The sequence below is a fragment of the Phaethon aethereus genome, assembly GCF_964289735.1.
Source record: "Phaethon aethereus genome assembly, chromosome: 10".
NCBI lineage: Eukaryota > Metazoa > Chordata > Aves > Phaethontiformes > Phaethontidae > Phaethon > Phaethon aethereus.
In genome coordinates this window covers 12,964,863-12,982,254 of record NC_138586.1, presented here as the reverse complement: position 1 = coordinate 12,982,254, position 17,392 = coordinate 12,964,863, and the positions used below count along the sequence as shown (strand labels likewise).

The 17,392-nt window shown below is 46.3% G+C and overlaps 1 protein-coding gene across 2 annotated transcripts in view; it reads left to right on the top strand.

Moving 5' to 3' along the window:
- Positions 1-17,392, top strand: part of LOC309408403 (gamma-aminobutyric acid receptor subunit beta-4) — a 76,295-nt gene that overhangs the window by 34,055 nt on the left and 24,848 nt on the right. The window lies entirely within an intron of this gene.

The following is a 17,392-nucleotide window of genomic DNA, read 5'->3' as shown; positions in this document are numbered from 1 at the left end:
AGTGGAATCTGTCCTGATCAGGATTTACAGTTCAGTTTTCACTGGAATATGAATATGCACTGACTAGTTGAACCTCAGTTTTGGCGTAACCCATGCACAGCAAGGTATGTGCTTGAGACTGCTGTATGCTGTGCATAGCTGATGAAAGAAGGCAATGTGGATGGCTAGGCTCCATACGGGGTGCTTTCTTTGGTACACAACACAGCAGCCTCTTAGGCTATGCATTCTCCTATGGTCAGAGCTCTTGACCTTTGGACCCTTTCAGGGAAAGGGGAGGGAAATGTAGGAAAATGTATATCCATGTGGGATTGCTGATCTGGATGCCTGATGACCAATCTATTCTCAAACTGTTCTGATAGTCAAATTTTGTATGCAAAACCCTAGTTTTCTTGGGGCTGATGCAGCTTTGGCAGTAGACTTTGAGGACCCTCAGCAAACCTTCTGTATGCCTGCAATATGGACAGAAACAACTTTTCTGCAGTATGCCCCTGAAAAGGGTTTTCCAGTGGTATAGATGTCTTGAGCTTTAAAAAACCCAAGATTTTTAAGAAGAGGTTTCTACTATTACACTGTACGTTATACTACCATATATTCTTTTCAAATATATAAACATTTTTCTTATTCTTAACTGAAAGTGTTCTGTTTTGTTGCCATCTCTTTTCAATGGAGAAATGACATACAGATATTTCCCAGTCAGTCTATTCTATGTCACTGGATATCCAAAGGTTTTAAAAAAGCAAAGGTTAAAGCATTTAAATCCTACAGTCAGAGGTTTCTGGAGTTATATGCTATGAGAAACAAGTATGACATGACACTACAGTGCTGCAAATGTTTCCCTAGGGTATCTCCAGCCCTGTGACACTGTGGTATCTAAACTGAGAGTGTGTGTGCACATTACATCTTGGTATTTAAGACTACTGAATATTGAATACTGCCAAAATATAGTAAAACTAAAAGGCAGTGTTTTAGGCTGAGCTAATGATGGTGTACTGTAACAGTACTGCAGGGGCTGTAGTCCTGTTGGATTGCTGTAGGCTCCTGGGATGGTAACATTGCAGGTAGCAGGGGATGCTCTGGGGCCTTGGTGCTGGAGAAGGGCCAGATCCTACCAATGTGGCATGGTAAGAATGCTCTGACTTAGGGTGAGAGATCCTCAGGCTCTGTGCTGGCATGGACAGGTAGGGGTTATGGGCCTTTTTCACATGCTAGGGATTTCTAAGTGCTGTGATTTAGGCTGAGGTATCACAAACAGGCAGCTGAGGTGGAAGGTTTCTTCAGAGCTGGCAAGTGCATCTTCCTGTGCCAGTGACTGCTTCAGTACAACTTGGGTCATGCAGCTACCCCTCCCGGTGCGCGGGGCTGCAGCGCGCTGGATGGCTGCTTGCTCGGGAAATCGGACAGTGGCAATTTGGTACAGGTGAAACAGCATTCTCCTGAGGGGGAGAGTTACCAGGGGTGCGAAGGGCAGTCCTTCACGACGGCTGGGTGCAGTGTCCTGTGCACACTGCCATCAGTTACTATAGTCATCTTGGCAGCCTTCTCGCATCTCTGCTTCTCCAGCGGTAAGTAGCTTGTGCATAAACACACAACCTCTTGGATGGCTGAAGGAAAGCAACAGCATTTTGATCCTTTTCTTCTGCTAGAGGGATGTTTGGAGAAATAAAAGATGCTTCTAGCAGGGTGGAGAATAACCTCCAAACCACACTAGACATGGAGCTTTGAGCTGGTCCCTTTTGCAGGCAGGAGGTACAACTGCCTGTTCCGTGCCTCATCTAGATAGATGGTAAGAGCAGAAATCTACTGAACTCCTAGAAAAATCTTTGCAACAAAGCAGATGTCAGGGACCTATCTCATCTGCCATTGCTAGATTTGAGGTTACTTTGCCCTTGCAGTGGTGACATATTGTGACTGCTGAGGCTCAGGGTGACTTTCACCAGCACTGATACAGTCTAAAAAGTCAAGAATCAGATGTGGATATCTGCTCACACCACATTATACTTTTCTTTGACACAAATCCCACTGATTGAGCTGAAAGATCCCTTGCACTGAGGTAGTGCATGAGGACAAGTAAAGCATCTGGCCTGAGGGGTGCTCTGCAGTGTGATGGTATGGGGGAGAGGATGCTCAGGTTTAAACAAGCAGTGGTCCCCTTTCTGCCTGAAAGACAGCAATGGTCCTTCTACAGAGGGTAGGGTTCTTGCACAGAATAGTTAAGAATAAAGCAAACCTGTGAAGAGGCCTGATATTTCATGTTCGTTGGTTCTGAAATTGCTTGCAAAGAGACTGTTCTGTCTTAAAAACTAGAAAATAGGTCAGTGTGACTCATGTCAATATTTATTGCATTTATGGCAACTTGTAGAAGGGGAAAATCTTATTTGTCTTCCATAACATTTCACAGATTATCCCATTCCCATGACAAAATTTTCCCTATGCCCTTGGTCCTAGTGTTGCTTCACTGCAGAGACAGCCCAGTAAATTCACTACATCTTAAGAGTCAAGTTGCCAAGTAACAACCCAAAGATCACCATACAGTCTCTTCAAATGCCCGTGGCCATCTGAAAGCTAGAATCTGCACAAAGCACCAGCAATTCCTTCTGAGACAGAGGTCTCAAGGACTCGGTGCATGCGTAGCAGATAGCAGCCTGCTAAAGCAGCAGTCCTGCCAGGTCCCTGCCACTGTACTGCCTGGAGTTATCCTCATGTGAGAAGGGACAGCTTTATTTCCTATGCTTGTGCTGAAGGGCGCTAATGTTTTGAACACTAATGATGTCCTTGAATGAAATATTTTTGTTGGCTGAACTGCATGATTTTGCCACGTATGTAGATCAGTAGACAGTCAACTGTGGAAATCTTGCTGAAACAAGCTCTCAGTTGAAGAAAGGCTGTGAACTGCTGGACCAGAGAATGACTCTCTGCCCTTGAGGCTTTCTATTCTAACATGTTGTTTTCTCCTTAGGGATCTTGTAGCATTCACATGATATCTTAATGGGAGAGTTTGCAGAAAACTCTTTGCATAACTGGAAATTTTTGGCTGTGGGAAAGCTATTGGGTAGACTGGCTGATTCCTAGCCTAGACCTTGGGTTTTGCAGCATGAATAAAATGTGGTGGCAATGCTTGATTCCCTCCTGTGCATCTTTCCATGATGCTGTTATCCCTAAGGAGCAGCTCTGCAAGTCCTGGATAAAGAACTGGCTGGACGGACGAGCCCAGAGAGTTGTGGTGAATGGCATTAAATTCGGCTGGCAACCGGTCACAAGCGGTGTTCCCCAGGGCTCAGTTCTGGGGACGATCTTGTTCAGTATCTTTATCAATAATCTGGATGAGGGGATTGAGTGCTCCCTCAGTAAGTTTGCAGGTGACACCAAGTTGGGTGGGAGTGTTGGTCTGCTGGAGGGTAGGAGGGCTCTGCAGAGGGATCTGGACAGGCTGGATCGATGGGCCGAGGTCATTGAATACTGTGTTCAGTTTTGGACCCCTCACTACAAGAAGGACGTTGAGGTGCTTGAGTGTGTCCAGAGAAGGGCAACAAAGCTGGTGAGGAGACTGGAGCAGAAGTGTTATGAGGAGCGGCTGAGGGAATTGGGGTTGTTTAGTCTGGAGAAGAGGCGGCTGAGGGGAGACCTTATCGCTCTCTACAACTACCTGAAAGGGGGTTGTGGCGACAAGGGTGTTGGTCTCTTCTCCCAAGTAACTAGTGATAGGACGAGAGGAAATGGCCTCAAGTTGCACCAGGGAAAGTTTAGATTGGATGTTAGGAAAAATTTCTTCATCGAGAGGGTGGTCAAGCATTGGAACAGGCTGCCCAGGGAGGTGGTGGAGTCATCATCTCTGGAAGTAATCAAAAAACGTGTGGATGTGCTGCTTCATGACATGGTTTAGGGGGCATGGTGGCATTGGGTTAACGGTTGGACTTGATGATCTTGAAGGTCCTTTCCAACCTTAGTGATTCTGTGATTCCTCCAGTATCACAAGTTCAAGCCTCAGGAGAGCTGAGTCAGTCCTGCTTCAGTACTGAGAAACAGAGTTCACATGTTTTTCTCACTAGGCGATTTCCCAAATGAGAACATTTCTGTGCTTTCACTGAAAAGGCTAAGTTCATTCTGCATTTAGTAGGTGACTCCACCCCATGGCAGGAGAGAAGTCATGTTGGAGAGGATGAGAGTCCATGGCTATATAGTTTGCAGCATGCTTCCAGCTGAACAGTGCTATGTATTGCAGTGCTCCATCTGTTCCTGTATCAGCCAAGTTATCTTTAGATCTGAACATGTCAGTGTTGTATGGTGGTGGTATGAACCACTTCAGCTTGCACCCCAGCATTCCTGTAGTAATTAGAATTGCTACTGCAAAAAACTTTGCCTGGGATAAAAATGCCTTTTTTTTTCCTTAAATTTTTATGCAGGTTTTTACACAGGCAGAACTCCCACAGCCTTTATATATATATATTTTTTTTTTTTTTATATATATATATTAAAAAGCTGCCTGTATTTGAGAGCAATGTTCCAAACTGCCACCTGTTTCAATAGTAATGCTGCAGCTTTGGAGAGGATTACTGCAGAATGTTAAAGTATCTTCCCACAAGTGAAAGCTTCATCTGCTTTGATTGAAAACGAAATTAGATCTTGAGAATCTGACCTTCTGACATCCTGTCATATATACATTTAAAGCATCTAACGATAGTGTATGTGCGCAAGAGTGCCAGCACCTCAATATAGAACCTAGATCCAAATACAAGTGCGTGTGTGTCATGTTGCCATTTGAATACGTAAATAAATGGATCTATATATAGCTCTATATGTTATGCACATGTTAAGTGAAGGTGGCAGATGCGACAGCTGAATAGCTTTGCTGTTTCTGAATGCTGGTAGAGGCTCCCTGCATGCTCCCTACATCTCTAGTGCTTGCTCCTACCCCTCTCAGCCTTTCTGCTGTCACATTTTTCAGGCCTCTGGAGAAGATCGTGTGTGGGGACAGGAGCTGTTAATATTCTGAGTCTGTGCTGAGTTGCTAGGCTACAGAGAAAAATGAACATTCAAGGAAAAGGGATGGTGAAAGGAAGAGGATCTGCTGAGCTGTTTGGAGATCCAGAAAGGTCCTCTAGTCAGACAAAAGGGATCATTCTGGGGAAGGAGAGTGTGCATACATGTGGGATTAAATGTGGATGGTTCCTACTGCCCTGACACAAGCGGAGTCTGAGGCCAGCTCCACCAGAAAAATGGCAGAGGGAGTAGAAGGCAAGATCCACTGTCCCCTTTCACGTCACTGCTTGCAAGGTGTGCACAGCTGGCCTCCTACTATCTGTGCCAGGGTGCAGTGGGTCACCAGGCTGGAGTATTCCCTCTTATACATCCTTTGCACCCTCTTTGCAGGCTGTATTGGGCTCCCATCTGAGGCTCTAGTGAAGAAGGAAGCAAACCCAAAACATACTCAATGCTTACAGACTGGACTTAATATCCCTTTTCTACTGGAGCAACCTGCTACCACAGTATCTCATTTAACTTCAGTGTGACTGCAGGGGAAGGCAGCCTGTGGCTTCTATGTCCCTATCCATCCCCTTTGATGTATTCCTAGGTCATGGATACACAAAGTATTGGCCCTTTTATCCATCAAGAGTTTGCAGCAAGTTCAAGGGGACTTGAGGTTTTCCAGTATGCAAGCTCCTGTCCAAGCCTAGTTTTCCTGAGTTCCAGTCTCGTTCCTGAACCCAAACTCTCTTCCTTTTTCAGCTGCTCCCCTCATAAATGAGTGTCAGGTATTTAGCTGTACAGGCTGTGAGCCATCAGACATACCAGGTGCCTCGTGTTCCGCCCTTCTGGAAGGATGGCTTTGCCCTGTGCTCCTCTTCCTGTCTGCAAGATTTCTGTTCCCTCTCAATATTACTGGCTGTATTAGAAGCCTCAGAAAAATTAAACAATGCCTTTGGGTATTTTTATTATCTGGATACTTTATTTACCAAGCTCACATGGGCTCCCTGCCAATAACTTTCAGCCAGCTCTGCAAATAGAGCTCCTTGGCTCCAGGACTGTGGGTCCTGGTACTGCAGAGAGCACTCGCTCAGCATGGACAGAGACTGCAGCTTGTTCTCCTCCATCCAGTTGGCTGTGAAGTCAAAGTCTGCTTGCTTGTGGATCTCCACAGCCTGCTGAAATCTCTTTTTCCTTCATGCATCCTGTAATAATCTTGACTTTTCAGCAGAATCAGGAGTGTTTCATACAGCTGCATTTTGAATGCTATTGTCACTACACTGCACCTGTCCATCAGGTTTATGATCCCGCAGCCAAGACTTGGATTGCTAAAGTGGAAGAATTATAATATGGACCATATCGTGTGCACTGCTGCTGGTGTCAGCCTGGACTGGTTCCCTTGGCTTTACCCTGGCATAACCAAGGGCAGACTAACCTGTGGATGGAGGCAGAGGTAGACTAAAACCATGATGATGCACTGTCTGGTCAGTACCCTTAACAGTAGAAATTGTCTCCTAGAACAGATCAGTTGATACTCCTGTACTTTTTGGTTGTCCCAGCACAAATATACAGTGCTCTGTTCACACCACAGTTGAGACAGTCAATTGCTAGTCCTCTTCTCTAACAATAACTCAGTCTTACTGAGTTTGTCAACTTAGGGGCCACAGATGCAGCTATGCAGAGTATTCATATATAGAAGCAGTCACCCCAGACATGGAACTGGATCTCTGTGTGAAGGAGTCTTAGGGTTTTCAAATGCAATAGTTTGCTTGGACTTGTTGAAAAGAAGGTATTGTTTTTCAAAGCACAGGGCTGCCATCCTCTACCCTTAGGAGATCATCTTTGATCTAACTGAACCCTATTGCCAGAAATACGTTCTGCTCTTCTGCATTTCACCATCTTATCCACTTACTCCTAGTTATCCTTCCTACATGATCAAACTTTTCTTTCTACAGGAAATAAACACCATTCTAACCTTTTGGTCAAGCCGATCTGTGACAGCCTAGTTGAGGTGATTGTTCCGTCCAGGGCATGTTAGTCATCTTACATCATTTAAAGGATTTGTTTGCCTCTGGCTACCTCATGGGAAATGACATCTTTGTGACAGTTTTCAGAACCTCGAATATCAAACTTCCTTTCTCTAAGGTAAAACAGTGTATTTAAAGCACTGTGTGCCTTGATATTTTTGCAGAGAGTCTCATAGTTTCAGTGCTCAGAGCTGTATATACAGCATTTTATTTTGCCATTTAAGGTAGTAATATTGCTTCATTCATAACATGATTCCCTAGCTATGCAGCCCCAAACTGCATTGGTGGTCTTGACTGCCACAGGGAATTACATGCTCTATTTAATTTTTTTTTCCCAGGGAGAAAAAGTCATTTCTGTTCATTACACACTTAGCACTTGCCTACAGTGGGGATCCTAAACTGCAACACAGAGGCAAGTTAGTGTCAGTGTCATATTTTTACAGATAAGCGAAAATGAGACATAGGTGCCCAAAGTCTCCCAGAGAATTAACAGAGAGTGTGCTGAAATTGGTACCCAGAGGTGTTTTCTAGAGTACCTAATTCCAGCGGTCTACTAAACCCCTTAACTACTTTACTTCTGCATTCCTCCAGCCTTTTTTTACCTGTGATCTCTACTAGTCAGTGTCTGTGTGGAGGGCTGCAGGACCTCTCCTGCTTGGGATAGAGTCTGACTGGATTGCTGTCCAGTAAAACTCTTGGCAAGATGAAGAAGGTGTTTCATTTAAATATAAAAAAGATACAGTGGAGTGAAGAGTTCTGGGAATATTTTGGGAAAAAATCATGTTTTTCTGTTACCAGGTTGCTCCTGCTAGAAACCCTATTGAGTTTTAACCACTTAAAGTGAGCATCTCTCAGCAAGCAAGAGGTAAGGATGTCACTACAAGGTGAAAATTCTCTGAGGATACATGCAGAGGCTGTGAAGCTCCTCTGAAAAGGTTTAGGGAGCATCGTTGGTCTTCCAGCATCACCTTTCTCTTGGCATAATCCGGTTTTCTTCCCCCATCCTTCTGAGGGCTTTAGAAACTGGTATCTTCACTAGTCACTGTTCAAATGTCTCACTCAAATTTAATTTACTCTAGTAGGCTAGTTGTTCCATGTTTAATTAAATACAAAATGATTATTAAAAACATTTTTGAGCTTTAATGACTGTATATTAGATATGCCCATGTGTGTATGCAGGAGGGCTCTGGCAACACATGCTGTAAGGCAGTAAGGGTAGTGCTGGGAAAGTACGAAAAGATGAGTTGGGAGAAGCTAGGTGGGAGAAGGTGGGAGAAGAGGTGGGATACAGGCATCGGGATGGTCCCATGGCAGAAGGAAGTTGTGTAGCATAATAGTGGAGGCACACAGTGGTAGGTAAAGATGGCCTGAAAGCACCATGTTTTCCTGTCATGGGTCAGCAGAAGCCTATGGCAGCATAATCTGCTTTAAATTACCAAGTAGCTGAAACTGGAAAGCTTGCTGTAACATAAGAACGCTCTTGGACTCCCTTTCCCAGCTATGTGATGCTCTGAGACTCCACAGATATAGTACATTAATGTTTGTGTGTCTCACACTGTGGTAAAGCGTGACCTTGTGCATACCTAGAGAGAGGGTAAAAGAATCAACAAAAGGGGCTAAGTTAAGATTTTTGCCTTAAGTAAATATGGTAAGAGAGAAAAGCCTTGATGAAGCCATCTGGAGACATCTCATGTACTAGCAGAACATAGATGTAAGCAATAAGCCTTTGAGGATATCCAGGAGGGGGAAGAACCCATGTTACCTGCACTGTCTGGGACCAATATCATTCCTGGGACAGACTTCACTTGGGAAAACATGCATTGTGCTTCTCATGGAGCAGGGGTCAGCTCTGCGCTATCTCCAGCCAGTCACCCCTCTAACTTGCCATTTTCCTTGCCTTTCCACAGAAGAAATTTCTCAGCTGTGGACTTGCTGCCTGAGCACCCTCCTTGTTTAAGTGAGCATCTTACCTGTTTTTTAGCTTTCCTGGTACTCTAATGAGTCTTCAGCAGTTCCCACCCCATCTATCAGTGAGAAGATAGTGTAAGCACCATCCCTTTGACTTTCTGCCTGAAAACTGGTCAAATTTATGCATTAGCTTTTTCTGAACTTAATGCATGGCCTTGCTTCTCTGGCCTTATTTGGCTGTCTGGACAAAGCATGCCCTTCTGTGCTGGTTTGGCATGGGAAGGTATAGGAACCAAAAATTGGTTTGATCATTTCTCATTAAGTGGTTCCTCTCTGGGAAAGGCAATTTCTTAAATTATGATGAGATTTGGAGTGAAAGCTAGCTGGTGATGCAGAAATGGGAAGGTCAAACAACCCTGCTTTTGGGGGTAGAATGGGCTCTGGGTTTTGGGCTCTCTCCTCCACTCATTGAAGAACTGAGTGAGGAGACCAGACCAGCAGAAATGGTGTGCAGTAGCTCACAGATTTTATGGCTTAAGAATAGAAACTGCCTGGCATTGTTTTCTAAGAGCTTGCCTGAGGAAAATGTCATGCTGCAGGTGGTAATTTTGGGATTGCCTGTAACACCGAACAAGGTCGCTGTTTCGCCTGTGCTCATAGAGCGGGTGATACTCATCCCTGTGCCCATCAGGTCTGGCTCAGACAGAGCATTGATATACAGGCTCAGAAGTCTGAAAGCCTTGTCAGGAGCAGCCTAACACCCTTTTGGCTTAGGATCCAGCTAGGTACGTCCTCTACCTTACAAGTGCAGGATCAGCACCAATCCAGGTGCTGCCGGGGTAGGGCACAGCAGGAGAGAAGTAGGGCAATATAGTAACACCTTACTTGCACACCCCTAGTTGTTGAGGATATAGCTGGTATCTGTCCCAGTTTCTGGTCATGCATTCAGCAATTAAACACATGCAAATTACCACAAAAGTAGATCAGATTAGTGAGGGGAACATCTCCATGCAAGTACTTCACAGGTCCTAAAGAAAATGAGTTCAAGAGCACAAAGACCTGCAGCACAGAAGGGCATAGAGCATATCCTGGAAGTCAACACATTCCTGTCCCCTTGCATTACTGGCAGAGAGGTTGCAGGTGGAAAGTGCTCTTCCTGGTCCCTAAGTCAGTGCTGACATCTGATTATTCAAAAATAGGGGAGGTGGAAAGAGATTGTGGCTTTAGCACCTACTTTAAACGTAGGGAGAAGGGCAGTATCTAAAATAGTTGTCACTTTATGTATAACAGTTGTCATGCAGAACTTCAGACTTGTAAAATGGACACTGGCTTGCACCAAAGGAGAAATTAAAAGCAGCATTTTGGCAGAATACTCTCCCCATGAAAAGTACAGTAAGTACAAGTGCTGCTGCCTTCTGCTCTAAGCAAAGGTGAGAGTCTGAACAGACTTTGTGCTGTCTTAGAGCTGGAAAGACTGCTATCAGGTATTTACCTATGTCAAATTAACTGGTGCCTGTTAATGTCTGGGATCCATTGGTTCATCTGTGTGGAAATGGACAATCTCTTATGAGGGTAAAGTAGTTTTCTTAAATGACCTGGCTAAGGAAGAACTGTGGCCGTCTTGCTCTGTCCTTCATGTATTCTCCTGTACATTTTACACTGCTCCAATTCTTTGCAATGGATTGCAGGCACATCCTGTCTCCTCCCCTTAAAAATAATTCCTCTTATTTCCCCTACCCTCTCCTTAAAATGCAACATACTTGAGGACTACTTTGTCCGTTAATTTTTCTCCCAAGAATGACGGGAACAGGAGCTGGTGTTTAATCATCAAAGAAGTTGAAGCCAACAAACTGTTCATTAGTCTCTGGCAGTGGCAACTTGGTTTTTACTAAGTCAGATGTTCCATTTTTCTCCTTCTTTCTGGAGCATCTTGGCTTTCCTAATGTTCTTTTGTGATCTTGGACAAGGAGACCATATGTCATTTACTTATATGGTGAAGAACTTTTATTTGCACTTAAAGCACCTCCTTTTGGAGAAATGGTATATCAAAGTTGGGATGGAGGGGAAAGGGGCGGGGGGGAAGGCAAGTGGCACAGCTAGTGCTAGAGGCAAGTTGCAAAACCTCCTTTATCCTTCATGCCCAAAGTCATGCAGCCACAGAAGAACAGTGTGCAATCTCCCCTCCAGAAAAGTTGTTGGTTCCAGTACCTTACAAGTGCTTGGTGAAACGCAATCTCTGCTAGCAGCCTGGAATAGTCACCCTGATTTTCAAAGTCCCTTCCAAATGTATCCATTTGTCATCCACAAAAATGTGCGACGCACCAGAGACACCCATGTTGCCAGAAATACTGTATTCTGAGCAAAGATTTGACCCTTTCACATACTTTATTCCTTCCATTTCTAATCCTGGCTTCTGAGTCTAATGTAGCTCCCAGTGAGCATGCACACTTCTGCCTCTGGATGAGTTTAATACTGGGAACTCTATAGGCCACAGCACAAAGGAAAATGATCTGACCCAACCTGCCAAAGATCCATGTCTCCCAGGAGCGGTGCTGAGGGTTTATGAAGCAACCTGCCTGGGAGGGATGCTTCTGGTGGCTTTCTGTTGGAAGATGGAGTTTCTGCCTTGCAGCAGGAGGCTCTCTGTCCTTGGACTAGTCTTCCTTGTTAGTCACTTCCTTTTATGACTTGGACTGTATTTTCCACGTTCTTCTGGCTTCATGCTTTTGTAACAGCAAATTCCACAGGCTGTGTGGAAAGTTATTTCTATTACCTTGCCTTCAGTCTGTTCTTGTGCAGCAACCCGTTGCAGAATGTCAGATACTGTCATCATATGGCTCTGCTCTGTGTTTAACCTGTGCAACAGTTCCCCCCTCCTTGCTGCTTCCTCCTTCTGTCAGAGCCTTTCTACTACTTTTGAGAGTGCATGTAGTTATCTGTGTTCTGCTCAGTAACCCTTAAGTACCTAAAAGAGGTGGGACCCTGTAAGCTTGAGTAGCATGGGGTTATGACTATTTGCTTATCTAATGCAAGCACTACAGGGAATCAGGAAAGAGTAAGATCGGTTTGTACTTGTTTTAAAGTGATGTAAATATAGTGAAGAGCTAAAGTGTGGAACTCACTATGACAAAACTGCAGGTGCCAAAGGCTGAATATTCTGAAAGATAAGACAAATTCTCATAAGAGAAATTAAGTATCTTCAATTAAGAAGGTAGCAGCTCTGGCTCAGGAGATCCTTAAGCCTCAAATAGCTGGAGAATTAAATAACACAACAGAGACCCTGTTTTGCTTATATTCCTCCCTCTTATTCTCTTTACTGTTATTGAAGACAGGATACTAATGTAGAAAAACTTTTGGTCTGACACAGTGCAACTCTGTCTCCAAAATCAGCACAGGCACACCTGTGAGAGTGCCACTTGGGACATATACCATGTCTGTGTTCTGTATGCTGATGTGAGACTGTGCAGGAGAAGGGCAGCTCTTCCTGGGGAAGAGGGGGTCCTTAATTTTGGACCCCTTCGCTCAGTGCAATGAGCAGAAAAGGACACGCGACGCTATTCCAAAGGGTCATTCTTGAGCTTAGTACTCTAATAGTGTGTCACTACATGCAAAGGAGGAATGCCTTAGGTGACTCTCCAGTTAAAAACTGAAGCTGCTCTCTGCAGAGTGTTGCCCTTGTTACCGAGGTGCCTTAACTGGTCCTGCTCTACTCCTTGTTGTTCTTTGTCCTGTAGTCAAGGAATTCCAGGTTCCCACCCTGAACTGACTCCCTGAAGCATTGTGGCCCTTGGTGGTCCGGGTGCATCACTGCGCACTGCTCAGTATGCATGGCTGGCCCACAAGCAACTGTGGGCCCATGTTTACACCTGGGTTGTGGTGGCTTCAGATAGTATCTGCTGCCCCCAAGTGCTCCAGCTTCCTCCTGCCCTCTGGTTTGTCAGTGATTCTATGGCAGCCAACCTGTGCTCACAGCACTAGGGATTACCCACTCTCCTGTATTAGTCCACTTTCCTGGACCCACATGTCCTCTCACCAACTTGGCCTCCTTAGACTTTGTCTTCCTCTGTACAAGTGGGTTTGTTCCCATTAGACTCAAATCTGGCATCCTCCTCCTGGGACACTTCTGCTCCAAGAGGCAGCTTTGGTCTCCTGTGACAGTGGGCTGCACAAAGCCAGCACAAAAGGGTAAGTGTCCAGGGTGAGCCCAGGTTTGCTTTCTAAGGATAGGTGAGCATTGTACACCCAAAGGGGCTCTGTGAGATGGAGGCGGAGGGGCTTGTATGGTAGATGCTAATAAAGGTGTTTAGAATATGAGTCAGTGGAAATTCATTCTTGAATTCATACTGATGGTCCCAGTCTATTTCCCTTCTTGCTGTGCCCCAGCTGCTGTTCCCTTAGATGTATCTACCCTGTCCTCTGAGAAACTGGGGAATCCCTGTGCATGCTTGACTGAATTTGTTGCCTCTGGGGTTCTGCAGGAAATACCTTCTCCATCCATGCCTTTCTCCTGTCATCCTTTCAGCCTTTCACTCTTCAGTCCTCTTATCCCCATTTTTGGTTTGGAATCTCTGCTGAGTTTCAGGAAAGGCTGCAATTATCAGTCTCCTCCTCTTGTCTGGAGATGGATGCTAACTGCCCCGTCCTCAGTAGCTGGTAGGATACACTGTCATTTCAGCATGTAAGCCCCCCAGGTAAGCTCCTCTTCCTTCTCTGGGGCTTTTATGTGCGTCTAAGTGAGCTGTCCTCCCTTCTTGCAGGGAAGCACCTCTACAGCACAAGTGTCTGCTGGCTCCACGTGTTGCTCTCACCTCTGTTTTGTGTGTGTCACACATGGCAAGAAGGAGGAGAGAGAAAGAGAGCAAAAAGCCTTTGCAAAACCTGGGAGTGGGGGAGGCAAAGGGGTCTGGGACTGACAGCTTGGAAGAAGCTGCTCAGCACAGCAGACCGAATGGAGGCCTGTGAAAGGGGGGTCCCACGGGGACGGTCATGCTGAGCAGCTTTCCAGCAGGCTCAAGTGCCATCTCAGCTTTGTGAGGGGCAGAGGCAGAGCCGTAGTGCTGATTGTGGTCCCGCGAGGTCTGCCTCGCGAGGCAGGGAGGCCAGCGCGGGAGTACTGCAGTACATAAAAGGGCTGGAAGCAGTGTTGGAGCTGTGCAGCTTGTGACCTACTGGGTACCAGACTTCTGGGACAAACCAAGGGATCTGGCTACTGCTGGGCCAGCAGAGGTGGAGGAGAGAGGAACAGCTTGTTTTGAAACACACAAGCTCTTTTGGCATAAAGTGCACGTGAGTTGTAGGTCAGTGAGACTTGGCTGGGCTCATCTGGGTCCGAAACAGGCTTTCCCTTTGCTGGTGCTGTAGACTACAGTGTTTCAGCTTCCCCTAGTGAGATGCTGGTCAGGGTAGGTACAGGCTGACATGGCCAGTTAAGCTACAGTAGCAAAGCCTAGCTAGAGAAAGTCTGCAGGTATTTTGGACACCTTGCTTTTCCTGGGGATGGAAAACAGAGGACCAGGTGGAGGCATGTAACTTCTGGTCGTGCCCACCCTTCAGAGGCCCCCTTTCCCTTGTCCCAGCCTTTGTTTTTTAAAAACTGAAATCTAAGTTGACACTGAACAATTTCCAAAGGTCTTTGCAGTGCAACCTGGATGGAGCTTCTCATGAGGACTGGTATCTCCTTTCCTCCATGCTTGCCTCCCCTTCCCCCAGAGCCACCAGATGAAGCAGGAGGTTCACAGGGTGGCCTGGCACAGGCATGCTCCCTCCAGCATGGGTCCTGCCTTTTCTCCCCAGTGCAGTAGGTGTACCTGGCAGGGTGAGCTGGGAGCTCTCTTGCAAAGCTCTCCCATCCTTGCCACAGCAGTGACTGGCCTGGACCAGACTCTGGCCTTGCCTGAGCATTTTATGGTTCTCCAGAAAGACTTAGTACAATCCATAACAGGAAAATGGGAAGCATTTTTGTTGCTACTGGCATCGCACTCGTGCAGTGTGGAGAGGGCCTAGGCAGCTAGTTTAGAGGCAAGTGGAAAGTCTGCACCACCTGCTTGCTCCTCCAGCAGCAGCAGTGGAGAAAGCAGCTTACTGGGTACACATGCTCAGAGAAAGCCCTCTTGTTTATCCCTAGGACAGGTGGCAGGGAAATTTGGCTATGTTGTCCCACTAAAGTGCTTCAGTGGTGAGCTGGAAGGAAGAGCTGGAGGTGTGCATGGGCTCCAGGTGTGTTTGGTTTTGGAGCTCTTCACTGAGCCTGGTAAATGGGCCGACTTTCCATCTGCTGGTGATGCTGGAAAGCTCAGCTTGTGGTATATCTCTGGCATCAGTAGATTTGTGAATGTCTCTGGTTACTGGGAGGTTTGGGAAAACCTTGTATTAGCCCAGTGACAGACAAAACCCTACAACAAAGGGATTGTCGTTCAACACTTGGAGGAAAATCAGGCTCATTACTTCCGATTCCTGAACTTATGAACCACTGCATGCACTGGCTCCATCTGGCCATTCTGCTTCTGCAGAACGATGTCACCCTTGGTCATTATTTTATCTGCCTCTGAAAGGAAAGCTATGATTAAGATCTCATCAGCTCTGGAGTTTGGCCAGGTGGTGATGCTAGGGTGTCACGTGAGTACTTCATAACTGCCTGACCGGGCTATGGGGTATAAAGGGGAAGGCAAGCTCACTGCTTTCTCTCCTGAGTACTGGTCCCTCTCACTTGCCCATGTCAGTGCTTCCTCCAGCCCCCTGGTCTGTGCCCTGCCCTTTCACAGGGGCCTGGAGGAAGAGCATCCCTCCTACCCATAGCCTGGCGCTTTATGCCAGCGGCATCTGTTCTCCCAGAGGACTGACCTCTGTGGGGTGGATGCTTTTCCGTCTGCCCAGAAATCCTGCCCACTCTTCAACAATGTGATGGGGTAGGGAGAGCAGGAGAATGAGAAGTGGAGCACAGGAATCAGCAGAGAGAGGGGCTGAGGGAAACCTCAGGCACTATATAAACCATAATTATCAAGTGCTCCAGACTTCCGTGATACTGCCCAAAGAGATCTATTGTGCCAAAAAGCCCAGGAAGATTGGAGAACATTGCTCAGCCCAGGGCTGGGCTTGCTGTTCTTCCCCAGAAAAGTCTCTGCACTTGAAGAACTTCATCAGCCTGATGGCTAGGATGTAGGGTTTTATTTCTGCACCCTTCTGAGTTTGTTCCCATCAATCCTGGAAATACAGAAGATATGCTTAGAAGGTGTATCTCTTAGGTGCCACTGTTCACTTTGTAAGCAGCTTGCCCTTTTTTGACTTCTGGAGATCAGTGCCACCTCTCGTCTGCTGCTGCTTGAAGGCTGGCAGGAGCCTGCAACGACAGCAGGGTGGCCTGGTTAGGGGTGAGGTGGTACAGGGCTCTGTCAAGGATTAGGAAAATGCAGGTCAGTGAAGCAGCTTGCCAAGATGTGCAGGTGGAGTTCTTAAAGGGGGACAGTGGAAATGATGCCTCTGTAGCAGAGTTTCCCACAGACAGTGGAACAGTCTGTTACCAAGGAGGGTAAGAGGCTCCAGGAACTCAGGCACTCTGCTCCTCTGTGCTCTCACTGCAATGCAGGTCCAAACACCCTGGGAAGGGTGCTGGGGAGAACATTTTCCTTTCCAAGGTCTTGACCAAAATGAAAATGTTTGTGCCCCTGAGAGATGGACTGTGAGGCTTCTGAGGCAGGAGTTTAGCAGTCTGTTAAAAAGCCAAGCAAAACAGTTTCTTGGCCAGAAAGCTGTCACTGTGTTCTTTTCAATGTAACACAGAAAGTGACAGAGCTTTTGTATCCAGTCTACACCACAGATTTACTCTGTGACCTTTCAGATATGCATGTGGGTCTAGATTTCTGAATCATAGTTAGATACCTAAAAGCTGGCATACCCATAATGTGGGATTATTTGAGCTTGTTTTCAGAGGTGCTAATAAAACCTGGCTTCGAGTGGAGTCAGTGGGAGAAGACAGACAGGCAGGCAGGATGCCTCTGTGCTCATCGCAGATGTTCGTGCATGAGCAAGGTCCTCACCAGCCCTTTGCACAGAGCTGGACTTTGCAGAGAAGAAACGCCCGTCATGCAAATCTGTGTGGTCAGGAGGATTCCTGTGGCACTGTAGGTATCTGCTTGGGAGGAGACAATGCATCTCTGGCCCCACCTGTTCGAGATCATTTGCATGCATTTGCAAAAATGCTTTTTATTCAAGAGCTTCTGAAAAAATCACTGACTTCTGTAAGGCCACTGTCCGCAAGACTTGTGCCCACTTCCTAACCAACACCCTGTTATTTTAATGCTACCTTACCCCCCAAAATCTTGGGTCCTAGCCTATTTAAGGGCGGTAGTGAGAACATCTTCTGTCATTGGTGTGTACAAGACCCCTTCCCATACTACTCATTTACCTCAGCAGAAATAATTGTTCTTCCAGTGTGGTGCCACAATACTGTGTCTCTGAACAAGCTGATCTAGGGCCTCTGAATCTCCCCTGGATGTGCT